At 43.8% G+C, this 21628-nt stretch overlaps 1 protein-coding gene across 3 annotated transcripts in view; it reads right to left on the bottom strand.

Moving 5' to 3' along the window:
• The window catches only part of LOC110979812 (uncharacterized), a 53397-nt gene extending 33292 nt beyond the window's left edge, over positions 1 to 20105 (bottom strand). The window contains exons 1-2 of one of the 3 annotated variants that reach the window (XM_087133009.1): positions 19047 to 20105; positions 6463 to 6676 (exon numbers count right to left, since the gene is read on the bottom strand). The gene's annotated coding sequence lies outside the window, so the exon portion shown is untranslated. Of the gene's footprint in view, positions 1 to 6348; positions 6677 to 19046 lie in introns of all 3 variants that reach the window. The other 2 variants (XM_087133008.1, XM_022235891.2) reach the window with 2 other exon arrangements.
• Between the last annotated feature and the right edge of the window lie 1523 nt (positions 20106 to 21628).

Here is a 21628-nt window from a genome sequence, read left to right as displayed (position 1 = left end):
TCCTCCGTTAGAGTGCGAGACAAAGAACCTGTACTTTTCTTTGACATTTTGACGAACGAGCCGGGCGCTAAGGTTAAGATGCCAGACTTTTGACAAAATTACCAAGGCTCACGCAATGACTTATTTTCTTCTCATCAGAGAAGCAACATTCAAAGTAAATATGAAAACCCCAATGGAGGCCCTCGGTAGAGAAATGTTCGATATGTCTATTCTCGTTGATTCCTGAGAGGAAAGAATCCCTTCAAAGACCTCCACGATATGCACCAAGCCGTGTAGTCGTCACGACCAACATAAAGTTGAAGTCACCTCATACGAAAACGTTTGAAATTTACAGCACCGACTCTATTCAACATTGGAAAGCGTGCATGCAATGAACTTTCTCAGATGCGCATTGGGGACAATTCACCTCTCTGAAATGTATGATAACTATTCGAAATCATGTTTTGTAATGAATAACATTTAAAATTGCCCGTGTAGCTCTTGACAGTTACTCTTTCAGTTTAGAAGAGTGCCATAATAGTTTGCCATGCATATGGAAATTTACATCAGCGTAAAACAGTGAACACGCCAAATACCCCTTGGACGATAAAAAATAGACAAGGTTGGAAAAAACCAACAGTTACACGGGAATATGTCAAATAGGGCCAACTTGCGTGGCTCCCTTAAGCTGAGCACCGGTATTTTATGGTACAATTCTGCATTATGCCTTATCCTAAAAATATTTCCTTCAGAGTTGCAGTATAATGACTTAGATGAAAGCTGACAACCGCCTGAACACTTTTCCCGGGTGGCAATAAAATATTCACAATTTCACTCTTCGCAATCAAGTCTCAAATTTAGCCAATGGGTGTACGTTATTCATTTTTTTTCTGAACGTCAAAAAAGAAAATAGTTTCAGCTGCATCAAAGAACCACAAGGTAATCCTATAAGCCGGCAAAAATGATAGCAATCTTTAACCTTACCCTATTTTTTTTGTTTACAAAACGGGTTCGAAATTTCATGAATATAGGGCAACTACCTCTTCGGCCTGACCCCTAGTCGACGTGATGGTGCGCTGGGCACGAAAAACGGGTGCACTGGGGTCCTAACATGCACTTTATTTCCATCCCCTTTCCTTCACCGCCGGCTTAACTCCATGGCTTCACTTGTCAAAGGTTTAAGCGGTACATTCCCTCGACTTTAATGAAGCGGCGTGCGCACGTCACCTTTCGCTTTGGCGAATTATGTCCTTGAATTTGCTATCTATGAATAATGAGCTTGCAGATGCCGGCAGGTGCGTTCCAGGTTTGACAGGTACAGCCTGGAGTCGTCCCGTATAGCCTCCTCCAAGCAAGCAAAACATAATTACCATTTTTTAGGCTACATGCAAATTAGCAGAGAATGAGTTTTCAATAAAGTGGTTCAAAGCATTAGGTTCATGCAACAGAAAATTAGGCCTGGGACTATTTAACAATTTGAATTGTATAGTTGAAATATCACCTTGCATGATAGAGAAGTGCGTAGGTCTCTTCATAAGACACACGTAAGGTAGACTTTTTGCATTTAATGCTTCTGAAAATGGAAAGAAGAAATCGAAGATGGCAGCAGCACAGAAAATACCACACCAAGACACCAATACTTGATGTTAACTAAATACCTTGTACAAATTCCCGAGTCTCTTTTTAAAAGTTTGAGTACAAATTAATCCTCAGGCGACTGCTCTCCTGAAACTTAATGATGCTAAAAACAACACATGAGACGAATAAAAATGAAATAACCATCACGAAGTCAACAACAACAGGCTAATATGGATTATGTTCCGTCTTTCCTGTCACTTGCTTGAAGTCTGCAGAGGGTGTGTACATAAAGAATCATCGATTTTCCCATTGCCTTCCACGGTTAGGATATTTTATGCTTCAGCGATGCGTCCGCCAGTTTAAATCTGTTTTTTTCTCGACTTGCCTCTCTCTCTGTCTCCCATGCATTTATACCTTGCCCATTATTGCCGGTCACTGGACAGTACCGAGATTGAAGAGATTTGTTTTTTCCAGCAGGGGAAATTTCTATAAAAGGGACCTACAGAGAGGCAAAGATTACATGGCATTTGGGTACAACATTCTACACGTATAAAAGGAACAATATATATAGACCAGGGACGGATCGTCAAAGTGATCTTAAACTCAACTTACTCAAAATTCACTGGCTTCTCTTAAAATTATCCTACAGATTTTCTACCTTTAGAAGGAATCATAAATGATTATAAAGCATGTTTTGTCAGTTAGTTAGCTCATTGGATAGCCTTGTGTCGCTATTCTCCTTTACTCTGCACAATTATGAGGCGAATTAGTCACATGATGGCACTTTTCAAACATTAGTGTTACAACTTCGTTTCCAATATCAACAGTGCTATAAACAAGTAGATGCTTGAAAGAACAACATTCAAGGAGACCACCGAATTGACATCACAAAACGAGGAAACGAATTTTCATATTTGTCGAGGGTCACCCGCACTCTCAACAGCGGCCCTGACCGAGTTTTCCTCACACCATTATTGTGCGGGCCGTCCGTGCTCATCAAGAATTCATCGTTTTAATTTAACCGACACCAGTCATGATGACGTGGAGCCAACGAGATTTGGAGGCTTGTACGGAGGTAGAAAACACCTATGAATGAAATTATAAACGAATACCATCATTGCCCACAAGTGTAGGTAATAATGAGGTACACATCAGGCAGGGACGACGTGACACTGGTTCGGACTTCACACTGAAGTTAGGGGTAAGGGTTAACTGATTTGTCACTACAGAAAAATACTGAGAAAATAATATCTGAAATTGATACTTTATTTTCATGTATTCCTGTGAAATTGGAAGGAGAGTATTTGACAGCACTGACAAAAGGATTTACGTATAGCTCTCAATATGAATGGAGACACTAGACAGTTCTGAATTTACTGACAGGTAAATTCTGCGGGTCATAACGACAAACTATTGTTGCTAATCCTGAGGAATGCATCGATCTTTTCCGATCCCTGGTAACCAAGACATCCAATTATCCGTAATGCATCACAAATGACGCGTGACCAAACGAGATGAACAAGCTAAAGAGAACCACAAAGACACTACGACGTCAGCCAGTAATTATAACGAACAATTGACAGACAATGCGAACATGCGCATCTATAGACAAGGCCATGTTTGTTGCCTGTGACGATGTCAAGTGCTCAGAAATCCTCTTGTGCTGAGATCGTCTTTGGGTTAAATGCACATGCGCAAAAGATAGGTTTCGACTACAACCACAACACCGCGACAGTCTGAGAACGCCACGGATGAAATATGCATCCATCATCCCTCCCTGGACCCCGGCAGGGCTTGCCAAGGAGACGAACGGTCGGTGTTTTTATGCGCGGGATGGCGTCGGCACCGGTCTTTGATCTCTTGTTTTTGCCGAAGTGCGGCCAGCCTTAAGGGCAATCATTGGGTAATGTCATGCTTCGTCTCATGAAGTATTTATTTTTTCTCCTCTTGCCTATCAACGCATCTTTGATGCAACGGCTGTGTGGCATCAGCCCACTCCTCTTTCGTCACACCTACATCCAACACACGTATACCAACCCCTCATTGATACCGATGTTGATGATAGAGAAAACTCAACAATTGGATACAATCCTCTTCTACCCAAGTATTCCTTGGAAGAAGTCCTGAGACTTCATCTCGATTTCTTTATGATTAAGCTCATCCTCGAGGGGAAAATGCTTGATTCGTACACTAGAGGCGGGTTCCCGCCGCATTATTCCTGAATAATCCCCCGGATGACTATTCCAAAAAAAAAAAGTTTCATTATTACTGCAACTGCGCCTGTACTCGCGGGGGGATTTCGGAGCGGGAAAACGCCGGTACGAAGCGACTGACAAAAGAAGTTTGGGAATAAATCAATCACGATTAAACATGCAAATGACCACATCGGCTGCTTGATTCATGACTCACGCATACCTCAGTCACATAATGAAACAATGTTTAAAAACAACTCTCTGCAGCTGCCTCTCCGTCCATACTTAATTACAGCAACTTGAGTGTGAAATTGGAGCATTTCACCCCAATGTGCGTTTGACATGTTTGTTTTTCACATTGATATATATACTATCCATCTTTCTAATGACTTTCAACGACAAAAAAAGTAATTAGAATGCAATGGAGATGTTGAGTGAAATTCTACTATACTATACTATTCTACTATAATTTTATATTTGATAGGCCTGATATAATAATGGCAATAGCTCGAAGGATTAAAATCGAAAACGTTCTACAGCAGGAAGTAAAAAAACTGACTACATTAACTACTTGATTTAAAAAAAACGTCAGTAAGGCCCGAGTACCAAGTCATTAAATACATCGCTTAGTCATTTTCCAAGGCTACCGGTACACAAATGGCTTAATTTTAAGTGTTTTCTGACTGGTACATATTATGTAGTAGGATGCAGTGGTCTTCAGGACTTTGAGTTCACAATAGTTAGACTGAACTCAGCTGCAAACTTGTTTAGATAGCTTTGGACATTATTCATCAAGCAGCGCTGAACTACGACTATCAAAACAGAGCCGTAAAACTAACAGTACACCACGCACGCACTTCATTTGGAACGACTTGAATATCAAACCCGACCAGACGTCAACAAAATGCTTAACTGTACAAAGTGGTAGGTTGCTTATCGGATTACGCTCTGCATTCGTAGATGCCACAGAGCGCTAAAATGATGCCATTTTCGTTGATGAGATGAACCTCTGAAGTAAATGAGCCAATAGTCTTATCGGATGAATGAGCAGTGGACAGACGATGTGGTGGAAGACGTGGCTCCTGCGCCGTCATTCGTTAGTGAGACGGAGCTCGTGGCAGATCAGCCAATCAGTTAATTGAGTGGATAAATCCGCCGATCTGAGACTGAAGCAGAAAAACAGCATGAACGCGCCATTACATTCGTTATCCACGCTACCGTTGTCGGGCAGACGATCATGGCGCATAACCAATGCGTGCTCTCATTACTGAGTTAACGATTATGCATAATTGAATTGAAAATCTGGTCTTCCTTTAGGGATTTTGGACGAACTACAAATGATCCATTTCGGCAAAATGCACAAACTATTCTTTACTTAACAAAAATTATGGCCATTAGGCCTACGCCGGACCATTCTGGTAAGTTACAAAGTGGAACTTGGAAGTTGGAATGACCACAGCCCAACACAGTTCTAAGTGCTTAACCCTGAAACGCGGCCAATGTCACAAGCTTGACTGCAGGACTACCCACACTCACAGTCAGGCTTCCCAAAATGACAACCTGCAAAACACACAGCAATTCATCTTTCAAAGTGCATCATTTCCTTGGATCTATGCAACACATCGTTGCGCTTCCAGCACAGTCTCCAAGTGTATTCATTTCTATTATATTGTATGCAACGATATCGACAACAAATCTTTATTTAGTCCAAACATCCAATTGCTCACCTTTTTATCATATCTTCGCAATGTCCGTGGGGTCAACTTGCGTCTCAATCGCCTCGCCTCCAACATCAACCACGATCACAAAATAGATCGGCTGTCAATTGTCCCAAATCTTGTTCTCGTTTTTCAACGGCCACAAGGACACCAAGAGACGGAAGGAGGGGTCGACAACTTAAGGAATTTTTGTCCGGCCATTGTTTAGTTAAACGTAAAAGCTGACTTTTACTAATCGACACCGGGTGACCCCGTAGCCCCCCTTTCAGGGAACCAACCCTAGCCTAATCGACCCGCCATCGACAGAGGTATCACCTTAAAAAGAGTCGTTGGGCCGAGAGCTAATAGGATACACGGTAATTGATAGTCACTTGTCTGATTCGATTTTTGAGAGATCTATAGCGTCTGGCCAATTGTTCGTAACAGCATTTCAGCTCGTTAGTAGATTAGACGATCTTGGTATCTTACACTCTGTCCAAAATGAATTGGCAATGAGTGTTTCGAGTTCACAATCCGTAGATAGAAAATGAGCATTGAGGTTAATGGATGTTCCTTCCCGGGAAGTCGTGTTTATTGTTAAAACGTGCTTACTGCGAATAGGGGATTGGGTCCCAGTTTACTAGAGATAATTATGGAAAAACACAAGAATCTAACAAACTACAATGTCGTGAATTCAATTAATACAGCTTTCGAGAAAAAAAGGCTATGTCTCACAAACAAGCGAGCAGCAATTTCAAAAGTAAGACACTTTGCTGCATGTTTTCGTTTCCTATTATCGAACTGACACCTATTTTTCTTAAGCGTCTTTTTTCGCTCAGAAATGGAGCAAATCATAAATATTACAGAATCCCCTAAATTAAATCTTCTTTCACATTACTCACCTTTTTTGAGCCTCGAACAGCAAGATCTTCATTCCGTCTATTACCTTTACCATCTCGATGACAGAAAGACAAACGGAACGGCATCGTAAAACACTCTTCACAACGCATTCCTACCTTGTTCTCCCCGGGTTTGTGTTGAATGAGCAACCCGCTGAGCCGATGGGGTCTTGCCGCGCGCCAGTCAATGAACGCTGCTCGGCAGTCAATGGAAGCCCCACCCGACCAATCAGCGGCAGCTTCGCCTCCCAGTTGCCATGGCGAGCCGGAGCCTCCAGAGCTGGCTGCGCATCCTGATCGCAGCCCTCGCTCGCATCTCCATTCTGATGCGCTGTCGAGGAAAGTCAAAGTCACTCTTGAAATTCTGTCAGTCTGTCCTCGGAGCTCTCCGCGTGGCCACCGTGCGATGCACTGCAACGTGGCGAGTGGACGGCGGCCAAAGATGACGGAACGAGCCCCGCGGTAAAAAATAAAAAGGAACGGGGGAGAAAAAGTGTCTTGGGAGAAAGTAACAGGTTCAACGTCCGGCCGGTGTGCATCTCAAGCAGCAGCTAGGCCAGCAGTTAGGGCAGTGGCTTCCCAGGCATCGATTTTCTCGTCCATTCTGTGGCTGATCTTGACGAGATTTTAATTCCCAAGGTGTGGACGGTGAGCTGACACAATAAGCACGCTCCAGTAAACCTGGCCGGCGGATCGCAAGAGCGCACGGGACCTTCTCTCTCTCTCCCTCGAGCTGTTCGCGCGTAAATTTGATCGCCGTAATGAAGTTATTCCGGGCGTTTGGCTACAAAAAAAAGGTCCCGCGGAGTCCAAACAAGAGAGAGAAAAAGGAAAGCAGAAAAGACTACACAGGAAGAAAGACTACGGGGAGGGAAGTGCTGTAAGGTATCGCCTATACCTGCCTGACTGTAGGATGCTGTATATTCCGCAGGGAGGCAAACAAGACCCAGGAAAACACCCATCAAACCCACGTCCTTTCCGCATCAAATGAAAACTTAATTTGCCTTACGATCTAAACTGATCGACTTCTAGCGACATAACATGTAGTTGAAGTTGCCGTGTTTATAACTCCTTAATTTTATCTAACATGCAGCATTCGAAACAGACACACGTAGAATATTCGGTGTCGATGGGCTAATTAATAATGTTGTATGCCGTGATAGTTATCCCTTGTGTAATGTGGCTCATTAACGTTGTCACTACCAAACAGCGAGCTATGCATAATCATTATGTTCAGAAAACCCGCTTACACCGGGTCTACATTGCATTTTAATGCCCGAACAGATCAGATTACCTGCAATGACACATTCTTTGTTCAGTGTAACTTAAAAGCGCGGTATTTTCATAATGCACCACGAAACTCCGATACAAAGAGAGTACACGAGATCCAAACGGATCAAATTCGGGGCTGGTTTATAGCCCCAAATTTCCCCCCGCCAAATTCTCTAGTTTCGCTCCCCTAGGCAATCCAATATTGTCACATGAATAAATATGAAACACGCCACAGAAGTGCGCGGGGGAAGACTTCATTAACGGGCACTTATATGGATGAGTTGGCAATGACAGGCGAGTGCAGCTATTGTGGCCGAGGGGTTGGGTTACTCGAAATGCTCGGCAACTTCTTTTGGCACATTCTGTTTAAAGGGATGGTATCGCGCGCAGTTTCCGACCTTGCTCTAAACAACTCCCCCCTCCCATAGTGCAACCGACTCACATCACATAGCCGCCAGTTTCTGTTTATACGACCAACGATTTGATCCAACTGATAAGAAACAGAAAACTTTCCGAATGCACACATTAGGATCAACCTTCCGAGGATGGCAGTTCAGTCGGACAAAATCTGGAGGGCAAATTTTCCTCACTGAGTCAAGTAACCTCTTTAACATTTACCGCCAGTTATTTCAAATGGTTGTACTTACGATCGACCGCCGGTGTTGCGATGAAGGAATGATTATGTAGAGATTTGACATGAATCATACTTTTACCAGCAATCCTGTCAAAAGATGCGCGCCATTATACATAAAAAAGGAATGATATAATCGTCACTGGACAGGGCATCCTTCGCCAATGCATGAATGGGGTTGTATCCCCGGACCACAGTCTTTCTACATGAACAGTGTCAAGGCTACAGCCTGCTTCTTTAAATAAGTCTAAATCCAGCAACCACCTCATCTGAATTTCACCACTCTCTTGCAACCATCAGAGAGGAAGACGACAGAAAATCCCATAATTGATTAAGAACGCCTGGCATTACACTTAACCTAAAATATATAAAGCAATGCATCATGGCCGACAGACAAAACAGTGTCATTAGGCATTCACCTGTAGGGTCAACGCTCTGTAAATGTACCTCAAATTGGCGCCAGAGCCCTTCGGTGTAGAGATATTAGCTTGCCCATCTTTTGGTAAACGACCGGTGGTGAGTGTTGTCTCAAGACGATCTGAAGTAGTCGTGGGAGAGGGGACTATCTCGCAGATGTTCGGCTGAATAACAAGCGCCGGACTGAGTCACTGCCGAGTTTTGTTGTGGGAAGATGAGAGGTGAAACCTCCCATGGTAGGCGCGAGGTAGCCACGGTGGATAAATATATACAGTCTCTGCAAGTTGGCTGATGTAGCGGGCTTAGCTTTCTGTTTCCACGCACATGCTCAGCATGATTTCCACAACCGAGAAATGCCATTTGAAAAGCATTAATTTCTACCGTGGCGAAGTGCACGCCTCTAAGTGCTCGTTCAAGATGTTTACACGGAATGCACTTTCGAATCACATCTCAAAACATCCCCCGAGTAGCACAACCGCGCATAAAAACTTCCTGTTATCGAAATTACACTGGATAGCGATCCCGCAATGCAAATCAAAATTAATGATCAAACAAAAGTTCAGTATCCCAGTATACTACTTCGGTTGACTAAAACATTAACTTCAAGCAACTGGTGCTCGGGACTAGCTCAGAAATCCCATCCACTCTGAATCATTATAGTTCTTAAAATATTTCTCATTTAATAATTTAGCTCCTACTGTTTTTCTCCAACACGGAATACATTCATGGTTTCATTTTTTTCAGAAAAAAAATCTACGAATTCCAAACCTGGAAGATTTAACAATCGTCTTGACTCAGACGGAATAATTTTTAAACCCAACGAAACAGACACGCGTCGATTTGGAACCGAATTCCCCAAACATTCTCTAACGGGAAGATGAGCAGATTTGAACCGAGAAATGTAAGCAGCGGCCCCTGGCAAAACTGCTGCATGCCTCGGGCTAACTTCCTTAAACCGCCCGCTACGGGCTGCTATCGGATTGCCAGTGTCCCGACCCAGCAGAGGCAATCCATCACAGCTGGGGTGGCTGGTTTCCCGCCAATAACTAATCACTTCTATAGATATCATATTGCTCATAATGCCGGACCACTAAGAAAACATTTGCCGGGCTGCACACAAAATCGATGCCAGCGACGCGTCTTATCACAGCTAACTTGGCCAATTTGGCAATAGGCCTACACGAGCTTTAATAATGCCAGGCAGTGAACAACTCTAAATATTATGCATACAACAAAATTCGCCAGGTACTTTTTATTTTTAATGTTCAGTCGTTTTGTGCATCTGCAACTCTTAAGCATACACATTTTTGTTTGCAAATCCCTTTTAACTTTTTATCATCGTGGTATCAAGTAGCCTATCAATATAAAAAACGTTAAGTGGAAGGTGTCTAAATTCACCTTAGAAGTACATGTGTACTATACTGCCATTACTTACGAAGACAAAGCTGGAAACTAATGCGATGGAAATACAGCATGTAAGTTAAATATGAAATTCTTCATGTTTTAACGCATGTTTACAGCCACAAATTTCTTCCTAGCTGCGAGGAAATGAAAGAGAATAATTTATCAGCAACCACAGAAGAATTACTTTATGTTAAAAGCTATTTTCTCGATGTTCAATTCATTCTGTACAAACCGCAATGATGCTCTACCAGTGGCAGGCCGCGTGTAATTCTAAGGAAAATCACCCCAAGGGACCTCGTTGCATGTAACAACAACCGTTACGAAAAAAGTCCCGGAAGCGTGACTGCATCGCAATTGGCCGTTCGACAACACACCATGCACGATCTTTTCGCTCGCGTCACGACTTTCCTTTTTTTTGTCAGTTAAGCGAAAAGGAAATTTAAAGGTCTAAAGTTCACTTCAAAGGTACACGCGAATAACTAAAGTAATACATGCCGAGAAATTATGCACTTTCTCCGATCTGGCGTTCGAAGTATACGTCCAAATACTTTGTTTGTTTATTTGACAATTTCCACGGGTACCACAAAAGTAAAAACAGCCAATAACACAATACAGCAGAATACAAAATACATGTACAAGTATATCCGAGGGATTGTCAAGGATAACACAAAAAGCTGAAAACAGCTCATTTCCATTATTTCCATTTCCTTTTATCATTTGAACTGAATACCTTAGCGACACGATCGGGTGTTTCGCAGGTTGGGTCGATTATTTTAAGCTTCACAATGGTTTTCCGCTGGAAATGTGAAGGTTTAATTAATCTGCAAAGTAATTCGTTCACCATTCTCTGTATTAATAGAAGTGTCTCGTTTCGCATCTTTATATCAAAATGCAAAACTGTTTCAGATGTGGTTGAGGTTTATCGACAACGGCTGATTGTTAACAGCCCCTTCCTTTGTGACTCACCTCTCTTCAGAACCACTCCCCCATATCCCAGTAATGGCCACAAATGAAACCGACGCTGAGATAATGGAAAAATCAAGCCGTATAAACGTCCCTACCGGCCCACAACAAATAAAGTGGCATTACACTGGCCAAAAAAGGGGAGTCGGTCAACAGTGTAAGACGTGGGCCCCGGAAAGAAAAGATCCAGTGGAGGCCTTTATTAGATTCAGAGCTTCGATGTATCCACGACAGTATGCTTCTCTAGTCCAAATATGACCAGCCGGTCTTGATCACACTTGAAAACAGAGGGGCTTTAAATTAATTCAGAACAAAAGGAGGAACTCTTAGACGTGCAAACTCCTGAGAAAGAGAACGTGCTCTGTTCTTCAAAAGCACCACTTTCCACTGAGACAGTTATTCACAACAAGCCTAGTGTGCGCGCCTCGAATTCCCAGAAAATGCATCAAAATCTCCTTTAAAAGTGGTCGACAGACTGGAAACTCGAGAGGGCGCGTTTTGCATTAGATTCCTCCACGAGAATGAATCATGCGAAAAGACGAATCACATGGAAGCCTATCGGTTTACGAGACACAGAATCCTATATTCCCGTGTCGCAATTAACGACCGACCGTTCATGACCAACCAATTACGATCACCACCCGACAGTTCATGTCCAAAGATTAATTGATTAACAAAAACCCTCACCGAATCCCGGCGGCCAAACTAACAACCAATAATCGCACATCAGTGGCGGGCAACGACATATCACGCTGACATTTTGTTTTTATTCACAGTCATTCCTTCTGCACCGCCGTCATCATCTTCTCCACACCCCCCCCCGTCTCGTCGTCCGGGTACAAGGAAGATAATAGGAGGTATCGTTGCCTTCTCCGATGTCTCCGAGTTGACAGACGAGCATCCGAGGACAAACAGAGGCTTGGCGGGTTGAGTGAGATGCTCACTATTGATAAATTTGTTCATCGTGACTCAGTTTTTTTTCTTCTGTTGTTGTCGGGGACCGTGTGTCCACTCGAGTAGGCAGATGCTGGCTTTGGGATGTACAAACCGCAAACAATCACTTCAACGTAATATGTCTTTCGACAGCTTCCACGGGCAAGAGACATTAAAACGTTGCGATGAGGTCGGGATGTGACAGGACCAAGGGGGGAGCGAACTGACAAGGAATGGGGACAAGAATCATGTTTATATGGGGTACAAGGCTGGAAGATAGAGGGGAAAAAACAGGGCATGCCACGGAGGGAGAGCAGGATAAGGAAAGTGGGACACTGAAGGATGAAGAACAACGCGTGTAAAACGAACAGGAAAACAAACTACATACAAAGATACACGACCCCAACCGAATCCATTCTCTGTGTGGTGTAATCTGTTGCTGCTGACTGCCATCAACGCTTGAAACATCAAAAAGAAGTTAGATTGTAAGATCGAATTGAAAAAGAACAAGAAAACGCCAAGTTATAAATTAATACTCCAAATACAGTGAAGAAATTACACAGAAGGTGTGAAATACATGTAGTATTACATAGATTTAAGGTCGGGCAATGTTGGACTAACCTCAATTTGGATTAAGCCGGTTGAAAGAATGACCAACTTTTTTTGGGGGGGGGGGAATCTACACAAGTGCCAATTTGGGCCAATAATAGGATGCAAAATACCCCCTTCTTTCAAATTCCCCTTACTTAGGAGGCAAAGGCGTTTTCTATACAGTCTACAGTAAATGTACAAATAACAGCCATAATATTCTGCATATTATATTGATAAGACGCGGGCCTTTGCGTTATTTGCGAGACAAGTCAACGCAGTCCGCGCACTTCAGACGGTGCGGTTTCCCGACTCATTTCCGTTCGGCATTGAACTTCAGCCGGTCGCTCCAAAGACTGGCTCATTCTTACTAATCGATGGATTAATGGTCGGCGATATCACGGCTGACATGACAATTACACTAGCGCGGTCGGCGGGCTTTAGAGCCAAGCCCAACTACGCTGAGCTGGGGAGAGAACAGGCCCCACAAAAACATGACCAAAAGAATATACTCTTTTACAATTGAAATGGTCTGTGTCTCGAAGCATGCGTGGAATTTAGAAACTTGCCCTGTCGTTGACATTCCACTTGTGACGGCAGTTTGCATTCTAGTCAGCGGTAATTCGCAACTGAACGGAGGAGATTCAAATTGATTGTGTTTCGATTTAATTGAAGCCCTGGCTGAAAACGAAATAATGCGATGGCGGCTCCAAATTATAGATTGTCACAATCATCAATATGGGGGACTTATCACAAAAATACCCAACATATGCGAGAAATGGCAAAATTCACCGACATGACAAAGGAACTCTCCTATGCAAACAAGCAAGATATGTGACTGCGATCAGTTATTTCTATTTAAGAAGAAGGCCTGCAGTTTTGTCACGCGTATAGCTTACATTTTATGATTACAGAAGAACGAACAAAGTGTCGGAGCTGGCACGGGTCCTGTACCTCCAAGGAAATTTGTTTGATCATTAGATTGCACACGAACGAAAAGATTGCATCCATTTCCGACAGGACTTGACGCAACGAACGACGGTGGGAACCTTTAGAAAGCAAGATACCTTTCGAGGACGTAAACGATCAAGTTTGTACTGTTTCTGTTACTTTATATTGCACCATGCAACACTTCCGAACAACTAATCGTGTAGTGGTCACGGTCTCGCACTGGCATCCTTTCGTTCAGTGGCGTAACTACGTACGGGGGCAGCCCCCTCCCACCCATTTAAAATTTCAAACTGTGCAAACCAATGAACAAACCATAGCAAAGGTGTCCCGGCATTGCAACCCTACACGTGGAAATAAACCCAAGATGGCCGCCATCCATGTCAAAGGTGAACGGCGCAAGAACTGGCAACACCAGGCCTACGTGCCTTGAGGCACGCCAGCAACCCCACATCTTGACAACTTCAAGAGGTGTTTGCCTAATGTCGGCACACGCCCACTCGGAGAGATCTGCCCTCCAACACCCGGCTCTTGCCTCCCAGTGTCAGAGGAGCACTCATCGAGGAAGTTACTCTGCCAGCAGCCAGCCCCACACCAAAAGCCTAATGGCTCTCATGCCGACAGACAGGGGGAACTCAAGACACAGAACGAATGAACAACACGACAATATGCCTTATTCACGAGGAAGCCATTTTGATCTTGTTCCCTGAATCTATTATATTCAATGCAATATGTTAAGTGGGGTGGTGCCAGACTGTTGGGGTTCCAAGCCCCACTTTCCTTTTTTTCGGTGTTAATGATGCAAATCATCACAAAATTTAAGTGATTCTAAACGTAAAATGGTATGAATTTGATTAAACTTTAATTTCGTTGCTCATATTTTTACTCTTAGGTTCGAACACGTACATGTACTGTATGTGCATGTACACGGACTGCTTCGCTACTACTATTCAGTATAGTATTTTCCCTGTTTCACAAGTAAGAGGCAGTTGTAAGCAGTAAGCAAGCAAAAGAGTACCTCTTGGCCTTAACTCTCCAGAAATTGCTCCTTAGCCCCACCTCCATTCACAGCCAGCGCAATTAGCAATTCAACGTGTCCTAAAGCAGGCATCGTTATGTATAATGCCAGCAGCATTCACTCAGAGTCGACGTCGTAGTTGCATTGTCTCATTCCTCAATCCACCGACCTCGCTCTTGAATACAGAGAAGTCCCGATGCTGCTGGAAACACAAAGCTTGCTTTCCCGTCTCACGGATATCTTTCCCTACGCCACTGACTTGTGTGAAAGCTCCGGCTTCTGTATAATTTGTATGGCTTCTTTGACACAATAACGAAACTGTCTTGATTGGTGAAGCTTGGACGGCCGTGCGGATTTGTAAAAACTGAAGAAAGTCAAACGCATTCTTCCTAATACCCACTGGCCCTGTCGGTTATATTTACTAATACTTGACGTGCATTGAGGATGGACACATATTTACTGCAAAACTAGCAAGACCTAGTGTATTTTGTCAATTCACGTATGGCATGAAAGCTTTATGCTTCCCCACAAAGGTTACACTCAAGCGAAAATAACTTGAAAGCCCCAAATGTGCTTCCATGCATACATTGCCTCAAACACGCCAAGTGATTTTATCCCGTGCCAAGGAGATGAGTGAAGGGAATTCCGTAATGAACTTCGGCGATGTCACGTTCTGTAGCCTCCCGACCAAAATAATTTCCTGGTTCATAAAAATACTGGAGCCGTAAACAAACTCTCCCAGATTAAATAAACTTAGCCCGTGCGTAACACAGTAGATATAAAACTAGTTTATATCGTTATACACGCTTACAAGAAAAAACGCATTGTAATTAGGGGAACCATCAGGGAAAACCTGACACGATTGATATTATATTCCAAAAACTGAATTGCAGGACGTGTAGAAAACCGTAAAACCCAGATCATCAAAACAGGCTAAGTTATGTCATTGTATATTAAATAAATGGATTTAATTTATACAAGAAACACTTCGTAACGTACTCGTGCTTCTGTTGCATACATGGACCCGAGCAAGGATTCATCGATCGTTGCCAGTAATGAGAAGGCCGACACTCGAACGACAATAACGCTGGTCGTCGGGCTATGCAACGCCTCGGCGAATTTGTGAAAGCGCTCATTGGTATACGAGTACTGGGTGGATCGGCCCGTAAGGGACATCGTTAACATTGGGTGCGTGCACAACTACCCCCTCTACCGTGGCGAGTGGAGAAACTGGACTGAGTCTTGGACATGATTGGTAGCTTTATGCGCGCATACCCCACGGATTTACGCGTATTCGTGCTTAATTACAAAACATTACTCGTGCGTACCCTGTGCCGTACGCGCACGTACCAGGTCACCGGCATACGGTGCGTCGGGCTAGATCGTTGCTGTGTAAAACATGTCTTGTTTACACACAGAGACCTTGACATTTTGTAGTAGATCTGAGAAAATAATGGCTGATGCACTGTTTTCAACTGTCGGACGAAGCTGGAGTGAACATGGGTTCGTGGTGGTGGTTAACCAATAATCACGCATCGATATACGCCACTGGGCCTTAGAAAAGGGGAACCGTACGTGTACATGGCATACCTGCCTGTTTGACATAAGGCAAAAGGGTTGGCATATATAAACATTCAGTCAAAATTCAAGATTAATTGTCCGTGTGACCCCAAGTTAAACATACCAATCCCGCTGCGGGGAATATTTATGACACGAGACTCCAGGGAACACAATCTCTGCCAGGAGGAGTAATATTGTTGGTTATTATCGTTCACACTTTTGTTATTGTTGACTGCAACAAAGAATGTTTGTCTTCAGATTTTGGGCCGCATGTCTTTACTCGCTGGCCAAAGTTCGTAAGTCGTGCTATCCAATCAATTTAACGCAAACCCACTGAAAATTCCTGACGGGGCAAACGGATTTCATTCCAGCCGTGCACATGACAAATGTGCGGTTGGATTCACGCTACACATCCGTCATACGATGAAGTGACAACAAAACAATCTGTCCACGATATAATTTATAATTGACATGCTTGTGTCTTCATTATCAACCGGTTGGATCATGTCATTAGCTGAAAAGCAGCAGTTAATCTGCGCTTGTCAGGGTGCCACTTCAGGTGATTTCCAAACCCGAATGCTGCAATGCCAGGATCTTCAAAGTAGCTTGCGGATTTGTCACTGAGATAATTATCAGGCGATGTCCAAATGACTTGGTTGTAGCTTGAAATTGCACACGAGTCTGCGGCAGTGGCCGAAGCCACTTTCTACAGAGTCGTGTAATTTCAAGTCGTAGCCTTTCATAGTGCTTTCGTATGCATCTCATGCGGATCACTGCAAGAGATAGGCCCAAACGTGGATAAGAATTGGACGCCATCCAATCCCATTAAATTTAATTTTCCACCAATTTTCCTTTATCTAACCAAGGGTTTAACCATGATGAAAAATACTGCGATCTCTCTTATTTGACTGTAAGCTCACAGCAAGGGGGAACCCGGCGGAGTTAATTGAAAGCCCCCCCCCAAAAAATCATGCACCCTGATTCTCCATATATAAACAACTTTTGATAGGCCATGGTCCTTTACAGGAGACTGATAAATAACACTCCTCCTTACAGCATATTCACTTCGAATTACGCCGGGTATGCGGCCATATTTCACTGGAGGGCCGGCGTAAATGACTACGACTTGGTTTCATTAAAATAATTCATCAAAGCACTTCGGGATCATTCAAAGAGAGGGTACCGCCATGCTGCCTTCGGCACTGACGGGGGGAAATTGGCGATTGCTCTCGTCCTAATTTATCAGAGAGGCTCCGCCGGACTCTTGAGCGTGGTCTCATTTCGTCTCCTTCTTGGCTGGCACGGACATGGATTGCTTCGGAAAATCATTATCCTGTTTTGCTAGTGCAATGTGTCGACTGCAAGCTCAAGTGGTTAACTTTTCCATTGGGGTGAGATGGGATGGGTGGCGGGGACGACATACAGTGGAGTCAGAGGCAGTGTCTTGATGACTTGGCTACGGCTTGCAATTGATGCACAGCTGTATGAGAAGTGCCTGCAGCCGCTGCCATAAATCTACCAGAATATTAAGGAATCTCAGTGTACATGCGTATAGAAGACTTTCCGTTTCGTGATTTCAGACGGTCGGCGTTCAACTTTCACAGATGTGCATGGAAATGCGCGGGCCTTCAAAATCTCTCACCATTCTTGCGCATATGAAACTGCCAATAGAAGTACACAGATTCGAAAGTGCACACGCCTCCACGGACATGGTTCACTTCCTGAAATGCCTTTGCCCCTCATGTTACGTCATATAAAAGCCTCTATAAACTAAGCCGATTAGGCGCCATAACTCCGGTGGCGCCGCAGTCACGTGCACATTCCTCGGTTTGACGCGCGCGTGCATTTGGCAAATCACAACACCATACTGGTCGACGAGGCGTGTAACGCGCGCGTACCACCTGTTCACGAGCGTTCTGCCATGCCACCGCATTTATTGTTGTTAATTCTGGCTGTCGAATGACAATACCATTTCGCAATCCTGGCTACAGAGAAGTTGCACTGTTCGACTGGGAAACATGGCTATGATTATCCAGCAAATTGAGGAAGTCATTCCATATCTTCAAGTAGTAAATTGTTCATGATCGATATTAAAAAACGAGAGGCACTCTATTTCACCTCCATCCAGTCTCTAGTCAGGTACTCAAAACACCTTGGGTACACGCTGTTTGCAGCCGACTGTTGCACCACTGACCGCTATAAGAACACAAAAACCCCAGCCGTGACTCGATGAAAGAGGCCCGAGCCTAGCCCTTGTATTTTGATTGGAGGGTAAATATTGAATCTTCAAGGGGCCCAATTGAAGGTGGGAATTTTACCCTCAAGTAGACCATTCTGAATGTAGCCGAACCGCATGGGAATGACAATGAACATCTAGACTCAGTAAAAAAGTGGACAACGGTCGAACGACGGGCGCTTTCTGTTGGCATAACCTCCATATAGAAACGTTGTGGTTGGTCTTCAAACACACAAACTGTCCATCACTCACCAAAGTCCACTCGCACCATGGAGGAAGGAAAACAGACAAATTCGTTGAATTGTGGAGAAGGTCAAAAGTATTGTGATTTTTGATGGCCAAATTAAACCCGAAAGTTCTCAACAGGAAAAAGGGAGATAAAAAAGGAACCTCCGTTCAATGATATTCACCGACGACGTCACTCAAACTACACTTGCTCGTAACAGGCATGTACATCAAATATTGCCAACCATGCAGTTTACAGAGCTCATATAATAACCGAAGTTGAATGGTCCTGTTAGCTAGTATTTTCAAGAAACACTGCAAGATTATTTTTATGGAAGAACAAAGAATCACATCGGAATCATGTGCCGGTAATGAAACTAATACAAACTGAAGGTAACGGGACCACAAAACTTTTGCTTTTGTGAGGTTTTGGTCAGCGCTATGTTAAAATCTCTACTCTGGACTATCATGCTCGAAAATCCAACAACTATAACCTAACAACTCACCGTGGTGTTCAAAAGTGAAGGATAGTCCAGGAAGCCTGAGGTTATTGTCGCGATCTTATCTTCCCAGTGAGAGCACGGAGATTACATTCGACAGACCACACACTTCAACACGCCACGCCGCAGCACGCGAGCGTCCAAATCCCGCCAGGTCACGCTGGGGACACGGAGTGACCCGCCGGCGATTCTTCTCACCCTTCCTTCGACACCCCCCGCGGAGTTCACAAGCAAATCTCACAACCGCTGTGTCAACAGACACAACAAAAACTGACGCGGCACGGGTCAATATATCAGCCGCTTAGAAACGGATGGTTCAGGGGCCATAGATTGGCCATTATTTGACACAAATTGTAAGATTGGGTGACGACCCTTCACTTTCTTTGTCAGTAGGATTTTGTTGGTGATGTATGTCACTGCTGGGTCATCCCCAAAAACAATTTGTTAAAATCCACTGTAGATGAGCACTTGGGTTGCGTCATTCCACGCGTGCAGATACAAGGTGTATACTTCTGTTATTTCCAACATGGAGCAGTTCAACAACGTGATGTCCTTAAAACAAGAAGACAGAGGAAGAACATCACACGATGGCAAGTAACTCCTAGTAATGTTCAAATCAAGTATCCCCTGTATGATGACGAACGCCGCTCTGTACAAGTGAACTCATGTCTCCCAATATACATGTACAGTACGTGAGTACGATCACCAGCAGCGATATCATTATGTGTGACACATTTATAACTTCAGTTATATGGCCTGTAAGTTCTCAGCTGATCAGCGTCACCTGCGCTCGCCAACAGGGCGCAGCTTACTGCCAATATGTTTTGACATGAGACATGAGAATGGAGCTGAGACTAACATCCACCGTTCATCCAGAGAGCCGGTCGATCTCATTTAGACGGAAGGCTCGGCGAGAGGCTTTAAGACTCGCCCCAGAATAGGGAGACATCGTGCGGACCACACTGAATTCCAGTCGTGCGGCTCTGTGCGTGAGCGTGTCGCGAATCAGCTCACAATACATCGTGGCCTTTGTGGGCGAAATGGAGATGTCTTATTGTAAACCAACCCTGATATCCGTATCCACACACGAGTTCGAGTCACCCCTGACCCTCTCACCGTGCGTGTTCAAGTTTCAAAGCCTTTGTGTTTCGACTACACAACTCTCTGAACTTTGAGCCCGCCGATAAAACTCGGTGCCATATTCGTCGTCATACTTTCAAGTATGCCTGCTCGTTTTCCCCCTTTACTCCTATCAAGGCCAGCAATCACTTGTACCAAGCGACTCAGCGAGCATTAGTGGGCAGATTACCCTCATAAAATAGCACCTTTTATTGGAGTTGATTCAAGCTTACACACGGGATCGATTTTCAAGGGTCCATAACCTGCTCTCAATGGTACAGCTACGCGAATAATAACCAATACACAGGCAACCGCTGCAATGTCCACAAAACCACGAATTGATTGATATCCACGGTGCCGCATTGTGCAATAAAATGCAATTAAATTAGTGAGGAGCATTTCCGCTGGAAGAAATAGGATAAATTCAACGATTGTTGAAAACTTCCAAGAATATCTCCAAAGACTGAGATGGGAATCGCTTTTTCATCCAAGTGGATTGCAAGTAGGTGCTAATGCGGGGACAGTAGCGGTATTCTATTAAAGCTAAGCGAAATCACGTTTTCTAAAAATTTTAATCGAGTTACACCTCAGACAGTAATTAAGGCCAACAACTGAAGCCAATTTCAGGCATCCTGTAAAGATTTAAGCAGATTTAAGTTCATCCGATAATCTGCCCTGTGTTGTCGTCTAGGCCGACTCCTTTCACCGATGACACAAAATGGCAAACGTACCGTTGAAATAAGCTGAGCCAGGTAGCCGAGGAGATGCAGCTTTCAGGGAAGAAATCCCAACAGTTTCCAAATATAGAGGTCTGGTCTCCGCAACTTTCACGTGTATGTATTTACTCTGGAGTGCATCCCTTTAATATTTATGAAAAATGGTCTTTGAAATTTACACTTACAGTGGTCCTGTCTGAAATGGCAGGATTGGAAACATAAACGACAACAAGATTACGCTAATAGGTTGTAAGTTCTCCAAGTTCCATTTGGGGGAACATTTATAACCGATCATAAAAATATTGGACCTCAGGCTGTGATCGACTGATTTCACGAGCCCAGCTCGTTTTCGATTCAGTCGCCTTGAAGAGCGCCCTCGCGTGGTAAGGATTCTACGTAGCGTGGCTTCTTCAGAGGTTGATAAAATAAAGTTACAAATACAAATGTTTACAGGCCACACACGATTTCACTCAAAGGCAGTTATAGCATATGTTTGGTAATTACTGGTGAAAAGTGTTATTAAAGTTGTGAACAAGTTGGTGAGGGTGGAGTCTATTCATATGCTTTTTTCCAATTCAAGGTATTTCTAGGGCAATTCTGTAATTTTCTCCAGTTTCTAGAGCAAAGATCTAACCTATAAATTCATGACTTCAATGGCAGAAACTATAATCCGAGGACAGTTAACTGTATGCATCGATAGATAAGAGGGAAAAGGGCAGCCCTCAAGAAGGCAGAATTTGACAGGATTGTAGT

The sequence above is a fragment of the Acanthaster planci genome, linkage group LG02 (assembly GCF_054643075.1).
Source record: "Acanthaster planci isolate LZ-2023a linkage group LG02, COTS_SCS, whole genome shotgun sequence".
NCBI lineage: Eukaryota > Metazoa > Echinodermata > Asteroidea > Valvatida > Acanthasteridae > Acanthaster > Acanthaster planci.
Note: the sequence above shows the minus strand (reverse complement) of the source record. Positions and strands in the feature narration are given on the sequence as shown.